The sequence below is a fragment of the Candoia aspera genome, chromosome 1 (genome assembly GCF_035149785.1).
Source record: "Candoia aspera isolate rCanAsp1 chromosome 1, rCanAsp1.hap2, whole genome shotgun sequence".
Taxonomy (NCBI): domain Eukaryota; kingdom Metazoa; phylum Chordata; class Lepidosauria; order Squamata; family Boidae; genus Candoia; species Candoia aspera.
The window spans coordinates 263998862-264025104 of NC_086153.1; the positions used below are offsets into that span (position 1 = coordinate 263998862).

Here is a 26243-nt window from a genome sequence, read left to right on the forward strand (position 1 = left end):
AGAAAAAAAGTTGCTTTTTTAAATATATACTGTATGTATGTATCTATGTGTGTGTATACATACATATATACTTACATACATATTCCATATTTTATCCAAACTGTTTATTTTGTAAGTTTTTGTACCATGAAAAGGCTGTAGCTCTATAACATGGTCTTTTCCTTTGAAAGTTCCTTTGATTTGTACCTCTAGGGTCACTTTTATGGACAAGAAACTTGGAAACCCATTACTTTAAAATGTCTTGCTGTTGTGGAAACATTTGCTATTCCTTGTAATGGTGCCAATGATAACAAATTTATTTTTGCATTCATGGAGGTGTCACTGGTATTGTTGGATTGTTTTACTGTCATTTACATCAGTGGATGAACACTTAAAAGTATCACCTATGATTTTGTTGATCCAGCAAAGAGAACAAAGGTCAGTGGCGATATTTCCTTAGTTAGAAGATATTGTGCCATCTTGGGAGAATAGTCAACAATAAATCTTTCTGATTTGATGGACTGTTTCCTCCAGATGCTGTAATTAAATCAGAGCATATCTGACAAAAGTGCCCGTATTCTCTGTAGTCATTCTCCTGAGACTTCGGCATGACCGAAAGGGCTTCTTACTCACCCGAGTCCCCATCTTGAATTGTTCAGGATAGGTTAGATGCAGGGTTTCCTAATATGTTATCTGTACAGCAGACATTGTATTTTGCAGCTCACCACAGGTGTTTACTGTCATGTACCCACAGCACTCAGGCAGAAAAGGCTGGCTGTCCAGTGATAAGGCTGTTGTCTGCAGATAAACCCTCTTAGGCTTGCTGATGCAGAATCTCAGTTAAATGAACCACATGAGAAAAATAATTTGATGCCAGATGTTTGGATACAAATAAACGAGAGTGGCTTACGATTGTATGTCCTTTGTAAAGTGTGCTTAGGAGACCAAATGGAGAAAGGGTTGGCCTAAGAAAAATGAGGTGTCCAAGTTTTATACTTCCAATCCTTCCCCAAGTGTTCATGATCTTTTATAGTGGTTTCACCTGCCTCACAAAAGAAGATATATACAACCTTGCTGTTTATTCTCCTAAGCCCTTACTATTTTACTTGAAAAAAGAGCATATTGCTAGGTGGAATAGAGTAGTAGAATAGTCTTTCCGTCCCAAACCCATTGAGTCCTCTAGTGGAGAGCAGATCTCAGAGTACATACCTTCTCACCTATACATCTGTGTCATATCCTCAACTGTAGTTCACTCCACAGTTATTTGTTTAACCATGTGATTAGAATCTAAATGGGAGTAATGGTATGCGCTGTTTTACTGATCCTTTGGAGCTGTTTCAAAGACTCAGCATGCATACGGATGGCATTATTTATTAAACACTTTTGTGCTTGGTGTTTCCCAAAAACTTCTGATGAAGTCACTAAATATATCTGATTAAATTTAAATTTGCAGGGAAAGAGGTTGGGTTGTTGTTGTTGTTGGTTGGTTAAAGAAGAGGAAACAGAGTAGGAATACATAGAGTTCTTACTATGGATTACTGCAATTTGCTCTACAAAGGGTTGCCTTTAAGAACCATCTAGAAACTTCAGCTGGTGCAAAATGAAGCTGCTTGTGTGCCTACTGAACAATATCTGTATTGCCATATGACACTCCTGTTGGAACTATCTTAGCCACTGGTTTGTTTCTGAGTGAAATTCAAGATGCTGGCTGTTGTCTACAAGGCCCTATGGGGCTCAAGGCCAGGGTATCTGCTAAACGCCGATCCCAGATTCTTGGCAAACCAGTCTAGGCAAATAGAGAATACTGTTGAAGGATTCTACCAGTCAAGTGGTACAATAGGAGAGGGTGCAGAGGTGGACTTTTATGATAATGCTCTCTTCTTGGATAACCTCTCCCTGAAGCAAGAGTGATTCCTACTCTCATGGCATTCTGGAGGTCAAGACTTGTCTGGGAGGCCTCCGGAGACTGAATCATTTTTTGCAGCTGGTGCTAGGATGTGAGAAACATGGAGTTGGAAAGGATCTTACAAGTGATCTAGAACAAACCCTTCTGCAGTGCAGGATCTCCTAGAACATCCCTGATAGATTACCATTTAGTCTTTGTTTAAACAATTTCAGTGACAAATTCGCTCCTTTATGCAGCAGCCTGTTCCACTGGCTGACAGTGGAACTTCTTCCTGACTTCCATCCTTAAACTTTACTTCTTCAAGTTTTGATACATTTGTTTTGGTCCTGCCCTCTGGGACAATAGTGAAGATTAAGTCTCTCTTAAGAGCCAGTTTGGTGTAGTGGTTAAGGCATCATGCTAGAAACTGGGAGACCATGAGTTCTAGTCCTGCCTTAGGCACAAAGCCAGCTGGGTGACCTTGGCCAGTCACTTTCTCACAGCCCTAGGAAGGAGGCAAGGCCAACCACTTCTGAAAAACCTTGCTAAGAATACTGCAGGGACTTGTCCAGGCAGTCTCCAAGAATCGGACACGATTGAACAGAAAAAAAACCCTCTTTTATGTGCCAACTCTTCATGAGCCTATTTGAGTACTGCTATCTTTGCTCTATTGTCTCTTCTGTAGGCTAAACATACCCAGAACCAATAGAGTATGGTTTCCAGACCTGCCACCATCTTGTAGCCCTCCTCTGAACTCACTCTAAGATGTTATTGTTCTTTTTCAATTATGGTGTCCAGAATTGGATACAGTATTCCAGTTGAGGTTTGATCAGGGCAGAATAGAGTGGAATAATTAATAAACTCACTGCAGTTACCATATACAAAATCAACCTTCCATAAGTCTCTTCTAATTGGATATCCATAAGTCCCAATAAATGAAGAACCAGGTTTTTAAGGCCTTCTCAAAGGCCAGCAGGGTCAGAGAGGGAAGCTGTTGCACATAGCCTGTGGAAATAGCCTTCTCTTCTGGAGAATCCTTTCTGAAGGTAGCATAGGCTAATTGATTATTGTTCTATTATATCAATATTATACAGTGCAATTATTGCTTATGTTCATTACTGTATACTGCTAAGAGCCCTACTGAACTAAGCAGTATTTAAATGAGAGAGAGAGATGGTAGATGATAGATCCTGGAGAAAGCTCTGATGCTGGGAAAGGCGGAAGGAAAGAAAAGAGGACAACCAGTGGCAAGGTGGATGGACTCAGTTACAGTGGCAATGAATGCATCCTTGGAAACCTGAAAGACCAGTTATGGATAGATTGTTATGGAGAAAATCTAGCTAGCTAGCTAGGAGTCAAAAACAACTTGATGGCACATGGACAATCATGAACAATATACATATACACACACATGTAGGAGAATGCTAAAAGTGGGGTCCTCAATGTTGTGTTTAATGCTTTTTATCTTATTATTAGGTAATCTAGAGAAGAAGGATGAGCAGTGAAGTGGCCAGCTAATTTTGATGATGCTAATTTATTCAGAAAATCAAAACGAGTGAGCTCCAGGATGATTTCTCCAAACTGGGTTGCTAAGATGCAAAACGACAAACGTGATTTCATGAAAGTAAACAATAATGCCAATATCCTAAATTTATATGGACACTGACTGGATTTGAGATGGTAATGGCTAACAATGAAAAGGAACTTAAGGCATCATGGAGGTATTAATTCAGTGTTCAGCAGCTGTGGACAGTGCAAACTATATGCTTAGGACTGTTAACAAAGGCATTCCAGACACATTTTTCTTTAGTGAATCCATCTGCATTTATGTTTCAACGATAAATACACAATTCACATTGCATAGTTAAGCTACTTAAGAATTCACCACAACAGAATGGTTAAAATTGCCATCTGTTTAGACAGGTTTAATAAGGAATTAGATATTCATGGAGAAAGAGGATCAATAACCAAAATAGGTCTGTATTTCACCACATGATACACTAGGTAGTTAAAGAGTTATATCAGTAATGATATTTGGGAATGCCTACAACATACCACTCTCAAAATGAGATTTCCTTTGGTATGAAAATAATATTTTCAGAACCATCCACTCATATTACTAAAGACCCTGACGAATATAACACTCATGGACTTGTTTTTTCAGATTTTTGTATCAGTTCCTCACTTGAGATTTTGTTTGGCTTGGCTTGGTTTATTCTTTAATGGGAACCCTACTTAGCAGGATTCCTTAGAGTATCCAAGAGCTAAGGAGGAAAGCTAAGATATCCTCTTTTTCATAATTGAAAGTTTGGTGTCCAGCATTCTTTTACACTGTAGTTATTGCAGGTATATTTGTGGTATAATTTATAAATTAATTGTTGAAGGTCAGTCCTAAGGTGCTTGGGACTATGATAATAATTATGTTGTTCTGAATACAACCAATTAATGTTCTTGGTGATTGGAAAAAACACCTTTTGTCTTTATCTGCTAGCACTGCATTGTTTTTTAATATGATTGTAATTTTCTCTGGTCACCTTCTCTCTTATGAGTTGCTGAAAACAGCTGAAGCAGCTTAAAGAGATCTATTTTTGAGTGAACAGAGGGTGGGAAAAGCTTTATTCTCTAGGCAGGCTAGACCATGAGTGATGTGCAAGCAACTTAACTGAGGATCACTGCACAGCCACAATGCAAAGATCATCTCAGATAATAAAAATATGAATAATACAATGTGCCTTTGGGTTTCAAGTAACATCTACTTTTTTAAGAATACGGGCCAACAATTAAGGAGCTTTTCTATATATTACATGACTGGGTTAAGGAAAAATATTTTAATTTCTAAGTGTCATACCTCTAGGCACCCATTGAGTAAGAAGCTGAAAATTGATTCCAGTTCCCAGGAACAAATACTAAATGTCTAAGTAGTTGCTTGGAATAGTTCCAGTCTTTTCATTTCAGCATGACTATTTTCACATGTTAAGTTGAATGATAATCAGTGGAAGAGTAAGTCACAAATTCTAGCATATTGATTTTGTTTCTTATCTGAATTTTGTTTGGGGAAAATTTGCATTATTCCTGGTAGAATCTGATTTTTGGTGGTTTGTTGCATTGAAACAAGAATCTGCAAGAAAAAGCAGATGTATTTAAAGCAAAAATAAATAACTTTCTTCCAATTTTTCTATATTTATTACTAAATCCTAATTTATTGGCCTTGTCTATTAAGAGATTACCAGATTCAAGAGATCTTCTAGTTCAGGATGCTAAAATGCAGTTGAGGCAGGTATTTTATAGGCAGTTTGTGAGATGTAGTTATTCTGTTTATAAACACTGTGAAGATAGTGTCTGATCTTGAAAAATGTGTAGCTTGAAGCCTTTAAAGAATTAAAAAGGTAGCTCTTTATATGGAGAGTAACAGAAGCATAAAATCAACATTCCTAATTCAGCAGTGACCTCAAGAAGAAATCTGTGTGTGTGTGTGTGTGTGCACGCGCGCCCCCACATGCACCTTTTCTGCCTAATTAAATCCAGTAGGTTTTATCTGATAGGGTTGTGTATTGGAGACTTCTTTGGCTAAAGGATGGGTTTTTGTTTGCCATCCTGCTATATTAAAAATGCAAGTATGCCCATTCTTGAATGCATAGTTGGATTTTATAACAAGAAGTAGTAGATTGTAGTCCAGTTGGTAAATTGTTAGCTCTTGTTCTGACAAGGTAAGCAAATTCCATTGTTTATTTTTGCATGTACTAGCTGTCCCCTCCTACAGTAAAACAAAGAAGGGTGGTGTCCCTGATTGGAGAATGAGAACTGAACCAGTGATTGTATGTATTATTTTGTAAAGCAAACCTGAGCAGTTGAATTTAATTTCCTTTGGCGGATGCTACTTATTTAAGAAAACGCTATATAACAGCAGGTACTTCCTCTGTCCATGTGTCAGACTCCACAATCAAGGATTGATGAATCTCCTGATCGTGCACGTCTGCCATGATGGGATGACGCATGTCAAGATTGGAATGGGAGGGGGAAAATGCAAGGGAGTGTGAAACCTTGTTGTTTGGGCTAGAAAAGGAATTCCAGGTCGTACCACCAGAGACATCTGTGCCTGGTATGGCTGAATGTTGGAGGTTAGGTGGGAAAGTGAAAGCAAAGGGGGGAGTGAGAAACTGGGAAGCTTTAATTAGGTAGTTTAGGTGGGAATTTTCCAATCACAGCTTTTCTTTTGTTCTGTACACTGGTACTCAATAAATCTGATACCTGCATATTCCAATGTTGCATGAGTCAGGTCATTCTGAGACCGAAGGAGTTCTTACACCAGGCATTTGAACTGCGTGAAGTTTCTTCAGAGAAAACATGTAGGAGAATGCTAAAAGTGTTTTGATTTGAATATTTTTGGCAAAGTTGCATTGTAGATTGCCATGAATACTGTTTACTTCTGACAAGCTGGCCCGCTGATAATAATTGATGGCTTCTGAATCAGGTATTTGGAATCACTGATTTGCATACATAAGGAATGTTTTGAATGAATATGCCCTAGAATAACTATCAGTAATATGTGGAACCAAAAAAATCCTCTTGGTACATGGGTACCCTTCCATAGACCTAAATAGTGTATATTTGGTTTTGAAAATGCTGAAAATTAATAGCAATGTCAGTTTTATTTCCATTCAGATTTCAGGAACCAGGCAATTCTTCCTGAAACTGCTACATTATGTCTGCTGTGTGAATCATTCTTGAGCAGTGACCAAGAAGGCATGTAATTGGCAGTTTTTACATGATTTCTTATTTAGTTATACATTAGATGTATGCTATATTTTTAACTAATGATATTAAATAGAAATGGGAGTGTTATTGATCTGTTGCAGCAAAACAGTCACAAGTATTGTGGCCAGCTTGAAGTGCAGCACATCTTCAGCTGCTGCTGATTTTCAGTAAGTTAAAAAAAATAATGGAGAAGGATGAGTTATAAGATGTGGATTATGGTTTTTACTCTGTGCAGTCTGCTTTGGACAGCTGCCTTCAGTTCCTTCTCATCCACATGTGTCCTTTTCACATTCCAGCAAACCCGCATGCTATCCTTAATCCAAAGGCAATTGTGCTTAACACAGCTGTTCTATATACCTTTTATAGAACTTCAAATATTAACTCATACAAATGCCAAATAGATGAGACACAGTGTTTTCCTACTGATACCTGTATCTGTAAAGTTCAAAAAAAGAATTTTAAATTGTTTAGTCTATCATTTGCATGAAAACCTAAATCTTTTGTCCTGTTCCAGCCCTGCTTTTTGATATAAGAAAAGATTCCACATTGTGAACTAAATTTGTAAACATTGGTATTTTCTTTTATTGCTTGTTTTTAGCTATGACCTTTAAAAGGAAAAGGAAAAGATTGCTTGCACAAAAACAAAGTGGCTTTTACTAGACTCCCCCACACATTTTTACAACAATTTAGCTGTAGACAGATATAAAAAGAAACTCAACAGCAGTAACTGTCAAATGAGCATACCAGCACATAAATGTTGGCTCAATATTTTCATTTGACTATCCCTTCTGATTGAAGAATGCTAACAAAGTATCCTGAAATGTACTTAGCTTCCTTTTCTGAATAAAGGTGCCCATGTGAACAAGTATAGACATTGATCATAGCAAATAAGCTTGCCTACTGTGTTTTCATGCAGGCTAACTAAACACATGAGTCAAGTGTCCCTTTTATTACTTTCCAACCCCAGGAAAAACACACACATCTGTCAACTAGGATATTAATTAATTAAATAAAAATATCATAAGAACAAAAAATAGCAATCTATTTCTAGACTGTAACCAAGAAGAGCTCAGAACAAAATGCAGAACATCAGGGCAAGATATGTGGGCAGAAAGTGAACTGAGATGATTTTTTCCTGAATGTAGAACAAATTATAGCTTGATACAATTAGAAAAATGCATGTACAACCCTTAGACTGTGTTAAGATTCAAGTAAGTGCAGTTTGGTTCACAAAAGTAGGTTACCAGACATAAGCATTTCTCAAAATGGAGTCATGAGACAATGGATGGAGCATTGCCAGAAAGCACCTTCCTCACACTCCTTTTCAAGTAGGCCTTCCAGTTTGATGCCAAAGTATTCTGAATGCAAAGAAGCAGCACACATCCAGTGTCCCTCCCTTCCCCTAATGCCTTGTATTTGCTTTTCAAAGGAGAAATAATCCTGTCTGGAGGGGGATGAAGCTTCTGTATAAAGCTCTGGTCATTTGACCTGGGAAAGAGAGAAAATTCTGACAGAGAAGGAGGGAGGCGAGCTGCGAGATAGCAACAAGGATGAAACTGTAAGAGTGAGGGTAGGTGTTTACAAGCACCAGGCTGGAAAGGAAAGAAAATATAGGCTATGGCTGTAATTTGAGTATGTCTGCGTTGGGCAAGAGAAAGCACCAAAATCAGCCTGACAGTGTTTTGCAAGCACCAGCATTTTAAAAGCAGTTTAAGAGAAGTTGATTTAAGGCAAGAAAACACACCCTTTTCCCTGTTTTTCTTGAGTGGTGAATGAAAGTGGCTGTCTTTAAAATGAAATCCAGATTTCAAGAATTATGCAAAAGGAAGCAAGCTTATCTTGTTGCAGAGTGCTAGATAGCCTTTGGCCCAGGAGAGATCAGAGAAGTCACACACCAGGCATTTCTATAAAAATAATTTTATTTACAGAAAGCAAACATATTTAAAGGCTGTTTGCTGAGAGGAGAGATTTCTCTCAGCTGCATATTCTCTGCAAGCCTACATAGAAGGGAAACTGAAACTAAAACAGGTTCAGGCAAGTTCCTCCCTTAGGCAATGCAACCATTAACACGTGAAAAGGGGACAATTAAATTCAACCTCTTTACCCGGCCAAAATGATTAGTTACCATAGTAACCTTAATCTGTAGTAGAAAACAATATATTAACATATCGTTCCCCTTAAAAATATGGTGTTACTTTTTTTTGTTTTTCCCTTTTTTCCAATGGAACAGTTTTAGCTGGATGTTCCTATCATTGTTTTCTTTGAGGTATAGATTGAAATGTAATTATTAAAAGTAAGTGGTACATTTATTTTTGCCTACTCCAATGAAATAATTCATTTTATTTATTGCAGGGGAATTACCCAGATTCATTTTATCATTTTAGGGAGTTATTGCATCATAACATTTGAGAAGCTGTGCCATGCAAGGCCTCAGCCTCATTCATAAAGTGCTTAGACTCTAACATTTCTTGTTTTCAAATAACCACCTAAAGTCATCTCCTTGATCTCTTCAGGGGTTTTAGGATTCTGCTGAATTTTAGGATTCAAGTGTCTGGACCTACTAAACTGTTTCTTTTAGATATGGTTTATATATTTCCAGTAATCACTGAAATTTCTGTTCTTTTTTTTTCTTCCACCTTTAAAGTTAATGTCATTTGATTGGTATGTGTAAGGATAAAGATTTATTTATTTATTTTCTATCCTGCCTTTATTATTTTGATAAATAACTCAAGGTGGGGAACATACCAAATACTCCTTCCTCCTCCTATTTTCCCCATAACAACAACCCTGTGAAGTGAGTTGGGCTGATAGAGAGTGACTGGCCCAAGGTCACCCAGCCAGCTTTCACGCCTAAGGTGGAACTAAAGTTTTACTGTGTTCTTGTAAAGATGCTTTAGGTCCCAGGTGTATTTGGTAAAAGTTGATATACATGATACTTGACAAAACCTTTACCTATGATAGCCCACCCTATCAGAATAGAAATACTGAGATTTATTATTCAAACATCTTTGTCCTAACTATACAAATACCTGTATCTATTTACAGATTTCCTGGGCCAAAGTATCAGCCACACTTGGATAAGAAATCACAACAGCATACCGAGTTTGCTCACTAGCCAGTTTCTTTCCATTCCAGTTATTAAAAGAGTAAAAGATAGAGATGCCCACTATTTGCATCTGAAGCAGGCAAGGGTACTTCTAATCTGGTACGTGCACCCTCACCATAGTTACTGGCTGGTCATTAACAGAATTGCATCCAGACTGTGGAAAATATATGTTTGAATGAAAGAGATGACAACATGCTCCTTAATGCCTTCTTAACTTGAGCATGTATTTTCTGAGCTTCTGTGGCTACTGTGCAAGCTCAGGAAAAGGTGTAGCTTAAGGAGCAGCCAACAGGTACAGCGAGGGCACCCATGCCAGATCCAGATCCTTGCCTGTTTGAGATCTGAATATTGTACACTTTGTAGGAAAAAAAAAACAGCTGAAGTTAAGACTTTTAACAGCACCCCCCCCTTTTTTTTGCAAAAAGCAGAAGGTAGAAAACGAACAAAGGTTGATTTTTTCTGATGTTAGAGAGAAGGGGCTTTATTCTGAAAGAATGGAGTGAGTCTAGTGTTTTGTGTAGGCTTGTATGAATGGCTGCCCTTGAGAAATTAAATTGCATTATTGATTGTAGAGACCTCTGCCTTTGTCTCATGGATCACACATTTCCCTGTGTTCATTAAGGTGCCAACAGTAGTACATCTTACTGTCTTAGGGGACTTCGTTTCATTCCAAGAGGCTTTGCCAAGTTTTTGCATTGCTTTGAGGAAAGAACGCCTTAATGTTTAAAACTGAGATGAAAAGGAGATTTTCTCAGACTGTTCTTCTAATCCCTTCTCCATTCAGCTAGACTTTTGGAGACAGAAATCACCCCTTTGCCAAGGCAGCATGGCAATTGTCCATAATGCGTTCCCAAGCTAGTGCTCCCCAGCTGTGCTTGTCTTTAGCTCCCCTTGCCCAGCAGACAGCATGGGCAGGAGCCGGGCAGGTACTAGTGATGAAATTTGTAGACCAACATAACTGGGGAGTGCCTGTTCAAACAAGTGTTCTTTTGAACCATTTTTAAGGTGAAGCAAACAGTTGTGAGTAAAATTCATTCCATGGAAAGACCTGTAAGAAGGCATCCATTGAAATGATCTGTTTGGGATTTGTTGCATTGATTGCTATTTTAATTTTGTTCTTGAAGAATGTAAGCTGCTCAGAGTCCTAGCTGGATTGGAATGACATAAGTTGCAGTCAGTCAATCAATCAGCCAAAGGAGGAGGCCTCTGAGGAACTAAGAAAGGGTCATTTAGTTCAATACAGTATATTTCAGAATCAATCCTTCAGGAACATTTTTGAACAACAGTTTTCACTACTTCTAGATAAAATGACTATGTATAATGACTCCAAAGATGATTTTGGTTATAAGGAAAAAAACTTCACAGTAAAAGAAATTTTACTATATGGTCAATGATACCTTGAATTAAACAACATTTAATTCAAATAACAGCATTTACAATAAAGGTGATTTAGTATTTGATTTTCATCAAGTCCTGTGAGAACTGATCTTGCCTGCAAATATGTGTCAAAGCTGTCATTCAAATTTCACGTTTCCTGAATTTTTCTGTGTAGTTCTAGGCTTAAAGCACCCAAATGCATTTAGTAGTATGCATTTAAAAAAAATCAAAAGTTGGATTGAATTTGCTACTTGAAAGTGCATTCCTTGACAGAAAAACCGGTTAGAAACTTCCACCAGTGGAAAGCAGGGGTTGTATGGACACACTCTGTCTCTTCTTACCTTCCTTTGCTTTTCCTTCTGCAATTTTCTCATACGCTTCTATAGCAGATTGGAGGGCAATGTACCCAGCTAAGAAAATAGACAAAAATAGTTTTGTCCTCTATACAACCAGCAGGATTCCACTTTTGAATCTGAAATCTCCTGCAGACAGATTCCATCAATCTGTTTCTTCCATCAATGGGATTCAGATTCTGAACATTTTTAAGAATGCAGATTAATACAGAAATAGAATGGAGTAGGCTTATGAATGAATACACGAGGAAAGGGTATGCATTTGCAGTAGATTACTCCATCACCATAATTATCAGTGATTCTACAGAGCAGAGTGAGTGTCTTTGAGTATCTCAGAGACTTATCCTCTTGGTAATTTATGTATTTTTGCAATTTCTGAGAATAACTGCAGTGCCAACCAAATGAATGAATGAGTCCCTGCCTTGCGCTGTCTCTGACAATGTGCAAAGATGCTGTTGCTCTTAATAATTATCTTCTTTGTTTCTCTCCTGTCACCTCTATCTTTCTACATACAGCCCTGGAATTCCAATTTGGAGTGCTTGAGCTTGTGAAATATCTGATGGGAGCATCAGCACAGCATAGAGCCATCTTTCATGAAACCCATGAAACAACTACAGTATCTGTCTATTACTGTTTGCCAGTCAATTTTGTCACAAAAGCAAGGCTGAATTCAAGTAGCTTGACATTCAGGGCACAGGGGGAAAAAGTTACACTGTGCTGAAAGGTGGCTGGTGCTGAAAAACATGTTGCAAGGAGATGTAGTTAGCAGTCTGAATACTAGATGAGTTAGTGATTTAATTTTTTGGTGAAATTATTGGAGAAGATCATTTATCATGCAGCTTCATCTCTTCTATAACATGCAGCTGAAGCTAACTTAAGAATTGTAAAACTGCTGACATTCTGAAAAGTGCTATGAACAAAAAATACAGTGAAAATGGAATGGGTCATACTCAGTAGTGCAGATTGGGGTTAACTGTAGGGGTGATGATTTATTATGAATTTGTTCTACTGTTTTCTTTGTATTTATCTGTATACTTCTATTGGTTTTATACTTCTGATATGGTCAAATGACTAAATCAATAAAGTTTCTATTCTGTTCTAGTTCCCAAATTCAGTCATTAGTGTTTTCCAGTTTTTAAAAAACAAACAAGCAACCCTCCAATTTTTACCTTAAATTTTAGAGAACTAATTATTATAATAGATAGCAATATGCCATATGAACCAATGATGGAAACAAATGTAAAGCACCTTCATGTGTCTGTATCTTTCTTAAGATCATAGCTTCAAAGGGAGGCAAATGTCTCTTGGAAGTTGCAGTTTGCAGTTGCTTGAGGAAAACTACAGGACGTAGCATTGTCTTACTTCCTCCTAACATGTTGATAATGTGGACCTTTAGATCTATGCTGGTTGAACAGCAATACTCAGTCCTTGTAAGTTGTCACTCCAAGTGCAGTTGAATGGAGGACCAATTTAACGATTCAAGAAAAATGCTTTCCCAATATATATTTATAACCAATGAGTTCTAACATTGAACAACTCTCCATATACTGTATGAAGGCAATTGCTTAAGTTTGGCATTCATGAACTTAAGTATTGGAGCTAATTATCAAGCAAATTTTGAACAGATTCCAAATCACTCAAAAAGCTCATTTGCCTGGTAGGAGAGGTTTCTGTGTACTTTTTACAGCATTAGCCCTTCAATTAGAACAAGAGCTTCAAAGCTGGAATTACCTTAGTTTAGATCTCACCTCTTCCTTGAGCTCATTAGACAAGGTACTATTACTCAGCATTAGCTTTCCTGCTCTAAGGATTAGTCTGAGAAAAATTATGGAATGCTTTCTGTGTTATATAAATGTCAGTGACTGCAATATTTTATTGGATGACCATCTTACAACATAACCTTATGAGCTGGATAAACTTTCTAGCAAGTATAGCGATTTCTAAAACAACAATAATATTGTGTGCTTTATGTGGCACTTTCTTAGCCATGTAAACGGCTTTTCAGAATGCACAAAGGAAGGATGGAGTAAACTCTGCCCTCAGTGCAAAAATTCTCAGCCTTTGACAATCTGCTATTACTTGTTTAAATTGTTTTGCCCCTTCCCCTGAAATATGTGGCTTGCTTTGAACATAGGCATCAGAGCTCTTGCGTTGGTGGAAAGGATGACAAACATCAATCTGCCAAGTCTCCAGACCAAGAATCTAAACTTTTAGAAATGTAAGTGCCAGTCATCTGCTCAGTGATTTTGCAGGATTAATTGAACAGGCACTCTAAGATGTTCAATATGTAGCACTCTTTTCACTGAGGGTATATCTGAATGCAAAAAAGAGCAATAGCTGAATAATTGTACATGCACAAATGGCCTGTGCAAGTTGGTGGTAACTCAGTTAATGATACATGCCAGCACAATGCCTAGTAAATGTAACAAATTTGCACCAATTCTTCCTTATCATAAATCCTTTGTTCTTTTCAGTTGCCTGTTTAAAAGAGAATTCACACTTGTCTCTCTCTGATTGCATACTCAGCATGCTTGGCTTTATCATTACAGTGTATTTAAAATGGCAAGAACTGGCTAAAAATAGATTTACCTCCATAGGTTGCTTCTGAACAGTCACTCTTACAATGTTGGATTGGTCTTTTCCTGAGCCAGCATGCCTTTCCTACACAGAATAAAACAATGTGGTCCTTCCATCAGCAGTTGACTGATGCCCAGGCATTTACATCTCTGAGTGAACTCCAGCCTTTTGTTTTTCACTGTGATAAATATAATTAGAATAGAGTTTGATCAGAACATACATACATACATACCTATTTGGCATTCAGTCGTGTCTGAACCTTGGCAACTGGACAAGTCCCTGCAGTCTTCTTGGCAAGACTTCAGAAGTGGTTTGCCATTGCCTCCTTCCTAGGGCTGAGAGAGAGTGACTGGCCCAAGGTCACCTAGCTGGCTTTGTGCCTAAGGCAGGACTAGAACCCTTGGTCTCCTGGTTTCTAGCCCGTTGCCTTAGTTGGAGAGAAACAAGTATATTAAAGAACTGTATCTGTTGAATACCACTGAAATGCAATCCATTCCATCCTCAAGAGTCCTCTTGAGCTTGTATAACTGCATTTTTTTTTCCTATTGTAATTGGAAACTGCAAAAAGATTTCCTTGCAGATAGATTCTTTTTAAATTGCTGCAACAGTAGAATAGTTTGCTGCTTCTCAAATTTATTCTTATTTGTACAGAAATGTGAGCCTCTTGGTGAACGGTTGGGGCTGTTCTTTGTGGACGTGACTGCTTGGGTATGTGCTGGACCTCATGCTATTTTGTGAAGTACTGTATGTGGTGTCCATTGCACTGTCTAATCACATTTATCTAAATCAGGTTTTTGTTTGTCTCTTGAGAAAATAGAGAGTGTTGTTGGATCAATACACCTGCCATGTCTATCAATCATGTGTCTATTCTTTGTGGAACATAGAGAAGGACTTCTTTCTGATCTTGGAGAAACAGGAAAGTTAGTATGATGTATAGCAACCCTTTAGGGATCTTGGACCTTTTAGGGTTTTAAAAATACTGTGAATACTTTGCAAACTAGCAAACAATGCAAACCTAACAAAACAAGTATAATATGATTTCTGCTGTGTTCTGGACTGACTCTTTGTAATTCTTCTTTTAGAGCATTGATGGAACCTTGGTTGATTTTCTTGATAAAAAGTGCAGCTGATGCACCTGACAAACCCAGGCACTCAATTGCCCTGTGGTCTATCAAATGAAAGCCAAATCCAAGAATATCCCAAGATTGCAAAACAGATTTTTTAAAAAGAGTATAACCTCATTTAAGACAGCTTGAATCCTTCTTCTAAAATATATATGTCCCTCTTAATTGACTAAGGGGAAATCTGCCAAGTTTGATTTATGCTTCAATAAAACAATCCTTATGCAACTTACTATCTTCAATAGTTTCCTTGATATTAAATAAAAATAGAGCTGTATGCCACCTACATATCTTGCCATTGCACTTCAGACCCATGACTGATATCTCCCAGAGGTTCTACATTTAGTTTTTAAATACAATATGGGAAAGAAAATTGATCTGTAAGAGATACCACATACTAATGGCAGAGTTGAGAGATTCTGGAATGTATTCGAGGAGAAAAACTGGAATCATCTGAAGATGGCTAAATTTAATTAAACAGGAATATACTGTACTTTTTTGTTACCTCCATGTGGTACATGTTCTTGTTTAGATTATTTAGTAATGTCTCGATCTCTGGTTACTTTTGTCAGGAAGCTCTAGATAGGCTCATTCCTGATCACTGTATTTGAGTTTTGGTATGAAAGTCCAAGTTGGTATAAGATGATATTTTAATACATCATTGCTTCAGAATTGTATCATGCATTTAGACTTGTTAAATTGGAGCTTGATCAATGACATGCTTGTATATGGAATATTCATTAACATGTATTAAACAAAAGAAATGCACTCCAGAATAGTACATTCCAGATATACTGTATCCCTGCCAGCAGTACAGGAGGATGCCATGGTCAGTGGTATCAAACACTGCCAAAATGTCTGGCAGAACCATAACACATGTACTCTCCAGTCTAGTTCCTGGCATAGAGGAGACTAGAACTGTTTCAGTTCCAGAAATATGTCTGAAGCTAAACTGAAATGGATCTAGATAAGTATACATGTCTTTAAACAGTAAGATTTACATTGCTCTTCTGTTTCCCTTTTGAACAGCCTAAGAAATGTACCTTGGCCTCTTAACATAAAGAAAGACAAACAGAAATCTGTCCAGCACATCTGAAAATAGTAAGCTAAACATCTAGTGACCAATCAAGAGAGATTCATTGATTATTTGTAGAGTATTCCAAACTCAGTAATTTGCTCCCTAAAATATGTTTTGCAGTGGCATTTCCCATTTTCCCATTTTGATAGAAAGCTTTCTTGTGAATCAACAAACAGCAACAAATTTAAAATTGAATAATTGTTAGAGACAATGAAATAGTTTTCCAATCTTGTTGATTCAATCTGGAAACTTAAGATCTGTCAGATTCAGTTGGAATCAGTAACTAGTGTGTTTCACCTAAGAATGAAAACAAGTTAGGGTTTAATAACTAGGTTTTATGTTTTCAAAGAATAGTTGATCAATTCTTATATGCATATTTCAGCTCCCTGGCAGCACTGGAGAGTGTCCTGATGCAACTTGAAACTGACCACCTGATAGGATGTAATGTACATATCTGTGCTTTCCCATATTCCATATAAAATTGTTAACTAAATAGAGATGGCTTGAACATCTGTCAATTTCAGGTTTTTACTTTTCACTTTATTTACCATCTTGCTTGATAGAGAGTTCTTAGCAATTCAGAAGCTTCCACACTACTTCATCATCTTGAGTAGCTCTAATAAAGATATTTAGGCAATATGGATTTTACTATTTAATTGTGCTTTTATTGTACTTAAGGGAATTCAGGATAGCTGCAAAGGAAACAGGCTTGTGATAGTGGAAGAAAAGATCTTACTAAATGATGTAGAAATATATATGTATATAAATGATGGAATATAGCTGGATTTTTTAAATTTTTTTCACCAGTAAGATAGAGGGAAATGATACAGGAAAGGAACTGGTGAAAATAGCTTCTGACTTGGTGCCTTCCACTGGAAACTTGTTCCACTGGAATTTGCTAAAAGCTTCAACCAAGTTATTCCAGCATTTTAACAGTGGCCACCCAAATACTTCTCAAAAGTCATGAGTCAGACATGGAGTCAAAGAATAGAACATTTCCATGCTGGTGAATTGACCAGAAAAATACTGTGGAGAAGAGCAAAATGCAGAAGAGCTGCATGCAAAAAATATAGGGACTTCAAGTAGAATAGTATATTTCAGTGAATTCCCTAGGTGAACAGAAATTGACACACCCTCTACATTAGTGTTTCTCAACCTTGGCAGCTTTCCAATGTGTGGACTTGCTGGCTGGGGAATTCTGGGAGTTGAAGTCCACACATTGGAAAGCTACCAAGGTTGAGAAACACTGCTCTACATGGTACAAAATTAAACATGATACCTTCTGCAGTTAAGAATGCATACTTACTGTTTATATACAATTTACTTATGCATGCAACTGTAGATTGTTACTATATTTCTGCTTCCATATATTTTATGACATGTAGGAAAATTGAATGTAGTGCTAAGATCTGGGATAGTCCAACTCAAGTAGATCAAGAGTCATCAAATTTGTAGGATCTGTTTTGTTTTATTTTTGATCTACCTACTACATACCAGTCAAACTGAGAACAGAATGGGATCACTGATATTAGCATTAATTTCATAGCGTTTAAGTTTTCCTGAGATTACCAACTTTCTTCAGAAAATCTCTGAATACACAGATACGTATGCAACATATGCAACTAAAGTAGTGACATTTATGATAAAAGACATCAGGTACTTGTTTAGTACATCTCCAACAATTTTCTGCCACATTTCTCCTGATCGTCAGGAGAAAAACATCAGCTAAGCTCACTGCCTTCCCTGCTTCTGGCCTTTAATCTGCACACTGTGGAATGAAGCCTGGCAGCCTGGCCTTTCTTTCCACTCATTGAAAAAATGCAGGAAAGAGGAGAATAGCAAGATATTTATAAGCCATGCATATGCCATATTCTCATGTCAGCTACAAGACCTTAAGTGAACAGACAGTATAGTTGGTAGGACATTTACACATCTTCTTTCTTAATTCCTAAATATTTCCCAAAGACTGACATTTTGCATAGACTTTACTTTCCCCTCCCTATTTTTTAAATTACATTTTATTGGAGAGAGAATGCAGTAAAACAAGTTTGAAGGCAAATTTGATTGGTCATTTGCTGTTGCTGCCAAACACATTTTATTTTCATTAGTGATAAATTATTTTTATTCAGACACCCTGTTCCACTATCAAAAAACCAGATTTTCTTTCTGGATTAAGGAAATAATGTTCACTAGCATTTACCTCAATATAAGACATAGATAATGTTATGAGAAATTACCTGAGTGAAGAGGATGGAATGCAATGCCACATCTGACAGTCACTTGTAAAACTTTGGAAGAAGATGCACGGTTAAAGAAATGGCTGAAACAGCTGGATGTTACAAAACAGTATAGGCTGATAGCTCACTGTGGAACTCCATAGTGGGTTGCTGTTGCTAAGGGATGAGCAGTGATACATTAACAGATGGAGGAGCAAGGGCCACCCAACAGAGCAGCAATCTCCATCTTGCTTTATTTACTTCTCACAGAACATTTGACTTGCCCCATTCAGACATAATAGAAAACATGGTTTCATACCATATGAAAGCCTGCTCCTTTGCTCATCTCTTTCACACTGAGAAATGAGGCACTGGGAGATGGGAGATGGGAAGAAGAGTTCATCTGTTGTATTTTAAGAGAAGGTGATAAGTTACTAAAATTGTTTATACTTGTTGTGATGAAGAGGGAAAACATTTCTTTATATATTTCTTTTCTTTTTCTTTACTATATTCTTATTTTTTTTCTTTCTTTTCTATTTTTTCCCTTTTTTTCTGAACCTTCTGTTTTTTCTTTCTTTTTCTTTTTTTTTTTAGTTTGTACTAGTTTTTTTATCGTTGTAGGTGTAATTTTTAATAAAATGACTTTTAAGGAAGGGGGCAATGGAAGCATCTGCTACCACTTTCAAATACTGTATGCCACAGTTTAATATCTAACTTGGAGAACAGTTGCTCATTTACATTAGGTTTATAATAGCCCAGTATCAAGCCATGATTTCAAATAATGCTTTATTTAGACTGACCATACAGTAAAAGAACCACAGCTCATAGAATCTGGACATTATGTAATTGGTTTATTGAAAAATGAAACTGATTTACCTATACATACACAAGCTTGCTAGGAACAAGGGGAAAGGACCTGAACCTTCAACTGCTTGATTATCTGGCCTCTGGAATTGCTCCAGATAATCAGTTTGTGTCTATTTCTTGGGTCATTAGCAGTGATACAGTAAAGAAGAAATACTGCCTCTTGGCCCTGGTAAAATGCATAGCAAAATAAATTCCATCAACTATTGGCGGCAAATAATGCTTTTATATCTGCCCCACCCCCCACCTTCAAAATTCCAAAACTAATAGATTTCTTTAAGTTCAGTATAGCAAATTCACCATTAAAAATATGTATTCTATTGATTTTTAGGACCTTTTGTCTTTCAATTTTTTTAGCTGAAATGGGGATGTACATAATACAGTAGGAGAGGAACAGGATAATAGCCCCAAATACAGAACTTCATACTGATTAGGCATTTTAGAAACTAAAGAAGAGTATTGGAAACCTGTATTTGAGTTGTCTATTTTGTTATAATACAACAGTGGAGACTTGTGCAATACTGTCTATTGATGTTTGTTATCAGCTTGTGATTCATAGTATTTTAGAGATTAATGATGTGCATGTAAACTGATTCTTGAAGCTTGTTGTCTTTCCACGGACACTCCATCCTGATATATTTTCCAGAAAGTGGAACATATAATCAACTAGTCAAATGCACACTGTCACTGCCCTCATTCAGCTTCACTAGTCCTAAAATGGAAATTAAAATAGTTCAATTTCATTACAGCTCTTCAGAAAAATAATATTATATTCACCACTTGATGCTTGCAGTCACAAGGAGTAGCCTGTGGGAAAAAGGATTCATTGACTGATCTAACTGCAAATCTGACAATGTTCACTAAAGCTGTCTTATTCTGAAACCATTGTTGATCTTTTGTAGCACAATCCATGTGATTCCTATCACCTCTTCATCAAATTAGGTTGCAACAATTGATATCTAAGATCTTAAAATTGGAATTTCAACTGGGGACCTTTAGATTGGTGACACATGTTTGATAACCTCAAGCTATTCTTTGGGGGTGGGTGGGTGTGTATGTGTATGTGTATATACACACACCTATACACACAGGCACTGGTAATGGTTGTGGACTCACAATCTGTGGCCTTACAGATTTGCATAAGCACAATTCAGCGTATACAACAACAACAGATGGATTGGGGTGTGAAACGTGGGGCCTTTTAAATGTTGATACTAACAAACCCTGGCAATGCTTGCTGCTATAACCAACATTGAGGAGTGCTGGGAATTAAGTTGAGCAATATCTTGAGGCTGTAGTTCAGCAACATCCCCATCTCAGAGCTAGAGGAAGAAGTTTTGACAATATGCAAACTCATTTTTGCCCTCATGGGAATAACGTGTGTAAGTAGTAGGTGAGATGGACTACTTTAGTAGTGTTTTTTAAGGATGCCCAAATACCAAATGTATTAGTCCAGTGATTAAGCTGTTAGGAAAACATGACTTCATTATTCTTTTGTTTTCCTTAACTTTGTTCATTTTTATATAAGTATTGTAAAACATTATGGGGGGAAAATAAAATTGAATCTAATGACTCAAACCTACCACTTCTCTAAAGAAGCAAATATTTTACACTGCTCTCTTCAATTTTTCATTGATATTCATAGGACTCTAAATTAATAAAGAACATCAGGGAGTTTTGGAAGCGGTTAATTCTGGTAATACTGTCGTATTCCCAGATCCCAGAATTTGATATCCTCAGGAACTGTGACAGTTTTCTGCTGAAGGAGTTGAAGAAAGGGAAAAAAAGCCGGGGGGGTTGGACTAGAAGAACTAATAATAATTCTGGCTCATCACTGCAGATGTTGCTCTTGGTGACATACTCATGATTGGCTCACACACTATCTTTCCCGCGGCATTCACTGTTGCATATAATCTGTAAAGATGGTTTTGAGAGCTTTTGAGGTGTGAATTCGCCATCCCCGGCAGAGTCTATGAATTGTTTGGGGAACAGCTGCATTTTTGCTACCTCCAACTGGGTTGTTATGAATGCATCTCTCAGGTCTGTGTTTCAAGCTTGTGTTTCTAAACAAAGAGCTGAGGAGCTACTGCATTTCCTGTGTGAACATGTGGAGGGAATAGTTGTGTACATCGTCACACCTGCAGCCAAAAATTTTGTCTGATGATTTCTTTATATCATGATCTATAATCCAGCTTCTCAGCCTCCCATGCTCCAGCCCATTTTTTGCATGGCTGAGGGGACCACTACAGTCAGTTTACTCCATTGATGGCAATGAGATTCTTCTGCCAAGAATGGCTGGCTGCGTTTTGCCCATTTTATCATCTCTTCCAATCTGCACGAATCCATTATCCCCCTTCTCTTTAGTGCATGAGTTCCATGTTTCCACTGGACTCATGGAACATGCTGAGTTGAAATGTGACTGGCTACTTTGTGGCTCAGTATGTTATACTAACTCCAAGTAATAGGATGCATTTAATAAACCACAGTGAAATAAACCATTAAGTTGTCAAATTAAATGCATCCTTTGTATGTACAAACAAACCCATCCACCTAGAAGAGTGGTGTATAGATTTGTTTTCAGTCCTAGACTCTGTACTTATGTATATGAGGAAAAGTAACTCAGAGTTTGTACTGACTGTACATTCTTCACTGCAAAAATGCATAGATAACCAGTGCTCCTATGTATCAGAAATAAAGGATGCAGATTTATGATATGATGGTTGCACAGACTTGTCTTTCAACATCTCTGCTCAGAAGCTTTATGTTGTCCTCAGATTCTTAGCCTTATGTGTGCTTTGAGAATGTAATAATTACTCCTAGTCTTCATCTAACTTCCTAGCAGATCTTCCTCTTCTTTGTTCATAATTTTATATACATACTTTCAACATTCTTTGGCTGTATCAAGAGTCACTTTACACCCTGGAAGCTTTTCTTTCTCTGTATTGGGAAACTCAAAAGTTTTCCTGCTCCTCAAAAAGCATCTTCCAAGTTTTTCTCAGTCCTTACCATTTTGCCCATAGTAGTTGAGAACTTTCCAAAGTAAGAGAAACCTCTGAGAAAGGTCAAGGCAGGCTTAGTAGGCACTTTGCCATTTTGGAAGCTGGAGGCAACTCTTCTGAGGCTAGGTGGCTTGAAATTGTGCCAGTGCATGTGCACATATATCTTTCCCACCATTCTCCACTTAACTTAATAATCAGAGGTTGGCAGGTTGTCCCATTTCTCCTCTTCTGCTTTTTCTTCCTTATTATCATGCTGTTTGTGGCCAGATGCAGTGTAAATGTGTGTTTACTTTATCACAAAGGAAATACCAATAGTAATACATATAGTGAAAGTGAGACACACACCCATCATACCTGTTAGCACATAGAAGCCAAGTCTCTTACTTGCATGTGTTGCCCATGTAGAAAGCCCTTCATGACTGAAGTTGATTATAGTAGAGTTTTAAGCTATAAAGCTAGCTAGAGCTTGTCTTTTGCTGTTTCATTTCATTTGAAGAGATCATGCTGCCTTTGATGATTGTGGAGTTCTGATGCACAACTAGGACTTCATCTTATATTTTCATTTGAACAGAGTGTTAAGAGTGCAGTCCTTTGCTTGTACAAAATATCCTTTCTACTGAAATAAACCTTTTGGTATTATGGTTTGTTCTGCATTGCACCACACACAAAGGTCTCTTTGTTACCAGTCCATCTGGCAATTATGTGCAGTGGAAATCTAGGCTTTGAGCAGTTTTGCATCGTTTCCTCCTTTTCTAGATAACTTATATTTCATTTAAAGCTGCATGTGGAGAATCAAGGAATGTATTATCCGGCTGAGCGTATTATGGAGTTAGAAGCTGTATAACAGCCATCAGTCTGCGTATGCCTTCTTCTTTATTCATCAAACTTGTAAACCCTATAAAAGAACAATTACTCACCTCTAAATGTGTAGATTTGCTATTTTGTCCTTTCTTTTTTAATTCCTGCTGTGAATAGTTTCCAACTGTCTGGCTGCTTTGTGCTTTCAAATATTGCATTTGTTGTTTTTACTGTTATGTTTAAGAGCAGATTTTTTTTCATAGTGGTTCTAGAGTGATATCTTACATAAATACCTTACATATTCTCAAGGCACCTTTTCCCCCTTTTTTCCTGTGTTGGTTGATGGATAGGGCATGAAATAGACTGTGTGGAAGATGAATACCCTGGGGAGACTTCCGCCATGTGTTACAAAATGCTGATGACTTCCCTGAGACTTTCATTCGTTAGCTAGTGTTCATCTGTTGCTCTGCAGAACTGATGGTGACAGAAGGGAAGTGATACTTTTGCCAACCTGCCATCTCTTTTTTCCCTGTTGATTGTGCTGAACCTTTACATTTATATGTATGGACATGGACAAAAGCAAAAATACCATTTAAACTTGTTGATCTGAAAAGGACTAGGCCGTCATATTCTAGGTGGGAGGAAAAGGTGGGGGGAGCTGTGATTTCTCTTTGAGAAAAGAATACCATTTGGTTGTGTTGCCAACATTTATTTCAATTATTATTAATTAATCATATGTGTAATTCAGTACACACAGTACTGAACTAGAGTACTGGTAGTCAGAGATCTCTGGGCTGATTACAATAGAGATTAAAAGCAAAACAGTAAAAAAAATAGTGAAAAAAGTTGGGTGCCTAGTTCCTCTAAAGTTTTTCAGTTGGACATTCACCCTAAGTCTTACGGCTGTGCTATTAATGTATGAAACTGTGTGCATATACATGTACTGTTTGACTTACCTTCAGAAAACTTTGTGTCTGGGGCTTTAGGGATGGCATCTTTCTGAAGAAGAAGCAAAACAGAAAATTGAGGGCTTCCAGAGTAGTAGATCATTGGATAATAACCATCCCCAGAGTTTGAATAATTTGCTTGATTGGTTTACACAGAGAAAGGCCCCTGGTTCCCCAGGAACATCACATGCCAGTTGTCAATGAAAAACAAATGCTTTCTTATTTTGAATAATTTTCTCTACTGCTTTTGTTGTACATTTTGCTCACTGTTCTGGTTATTTTGGGAAACATAAATGCAGGTGTACTTAAAATTGTCCACAGCTGCATCTGTAGAACATGTTCTACTGTTGATCACTATATTCATGCGTCAATTATGAGAAAGGCTTTGTGCAGGTCTTCATGATATAGCCAGGAGTTTATGATAATTCTTACTGATTCCTCAGATCTATTCTAATTATGCCTCTCCTTCATTCTTTCATGTTGTTGTAGTTATCTCCCTGATTTTCTTCATTGTTGATGAATATAAAGGGAGTGCTTGGGCTCAATTCGCAATTATCTTGAAAGAACTGTTCTTAATTTATACAGGGATTTGCCTTCCCCCAGGTCCCCCTCCCCAATTTAAAAAATAGAAGTATCATGAGCCGTGTAGATTTTCCCACAGAGCTTATGGCATTTTAATCATCAGTTTGTGCTTGAGGTAGAATATACAGAACAGTGGACTGTCCTTGCTCTCAATTCATCGCATAGTGTGAAAAATAAACCCCAAAAATCATTAACTGGAGTTCAGTTTTATTCCATACTACAAACAGATAGACACATGGACACAAACACATGCCCCACTTTAGAAGGAAGGTGATGATTCCAGTGTGCTGTAGCCATTCCCTGGAAAGAGAAGCAACTATTGCCCAAGTTTTTTACAACTGAGGAAGGGCCTTCATTCAGTAGCACAGTACATGCCAGGATGGGTTATATTCTGGTAGTATTTAATAGAAACAATTAATTAATAAGCTTGTATCCCTCCAACTAATATTCAGGTCAAACTCTATTCTAGTTATGTTTATTACAGTGAAAAACTACCGGGTAGAGTTCACTTTAAAGGCAGAACTGAAATACTTTGGCCACCTAATGAGAAGACAGGACACCCTGCAGAAGATGCTGATGCTGGGGAGAGTGGAGGGCAAAAGGAAGAGGGGCCGACCAAGGGCAAGGTGGATGGATGATATTCTAGAGGTGACGGACTCGTCCCTGGGGGAGCTGGGGGTGTTGACGACCGACAGAAAGCTCTGGCGTGGGCTGGTCCATGAAGTCATGAAGAGTCGGAAGCGACTGAACGGATAAACCACAACAAGAGTTCACTTAGAGTTGTAAATGCCTGGCATCAATCAGCTGCTAATGGAAGGGCAGCACTGTTTTAATGTACAGTACCTTTAGTGTGTAGCAACCTAGATTCAGCTGCTGACATCCTTATTAAAAGTATATGCTAGTGGGTGAATAGCAGGAATGCCATTCCTATACAGGTGCATCCTTATCTGAAAAGTCAACTGTATTTCTTTTCATCCAGGGCTGACCAGATCCTTCTCCCATCTTGAAGCCTTTCTCAAAGAGACAAGCAGTACAGTGATGATGATCAGCCACCAGCCAATGGACACTGCTGAGCAAGATCTTTAGCTTCTGAAGAGATGTTGCAGGTGTTTTTGGTTTCTGTTTTCTACTCAGCAGCCTATACTGTGATCTCATAAAGATGTGCCTGTGATTCCATGGCTGCATGCAACCCTTCCAAACCTTGGGTGTAGCCTCAGAGCCCACCAAAGGTTGTGGCAGAACTCTAATGTATAAAGTGATAGAAGGAGAAAATATAAAATACCAAATGTAATTATTTTAGGTTTCACGGTATTTACTTTGAAATTATTTTTTGCTTTATTCAGTACCTGCCCACTTTTTGGAGTGCATTTCCCAGGATGTTCCCAAAAACCAATATTCATTGGCCCCTCAAAAGTTAATCCCTCACTGGAATAAAATGGGACAAGAAAAGACATCTTTCCAAGATTCAAAATGAAAGTTCAAAGGATGTACTGGACACCCTATGTCTTGCTAGGCAAGTTGTCTGGGTTTACACATCGTGCTAAGCCAAATTATGGTTTGTTTAGTTTTGGTTAAATTCGCTCATTGTTTTGTATTTATTTTATTT

The 26243-nt window shown here is 37.6% G+C and overlaps 1 long non-coding RNA gene across 1 annotated transcript; it reads left to right on the top strand.

Moving 5' to 3' along the window:
- The first annotated feature begins 16108 nt into the window (after positions 1-16108).
- Positions 16109-25706, top strand: LOC134490313 (uncharacterized). The gene is made up of 3 exons (XR_010067200.1): positions 16109-16254; positions 16625-16755; positions 25617-25706. It is a non-coding gene; the product is annotated as an uncharacterized LOC134490313 (long non-coding RNA).
- Positions 25707-26243: the final 537 nt, after the last annotated feature.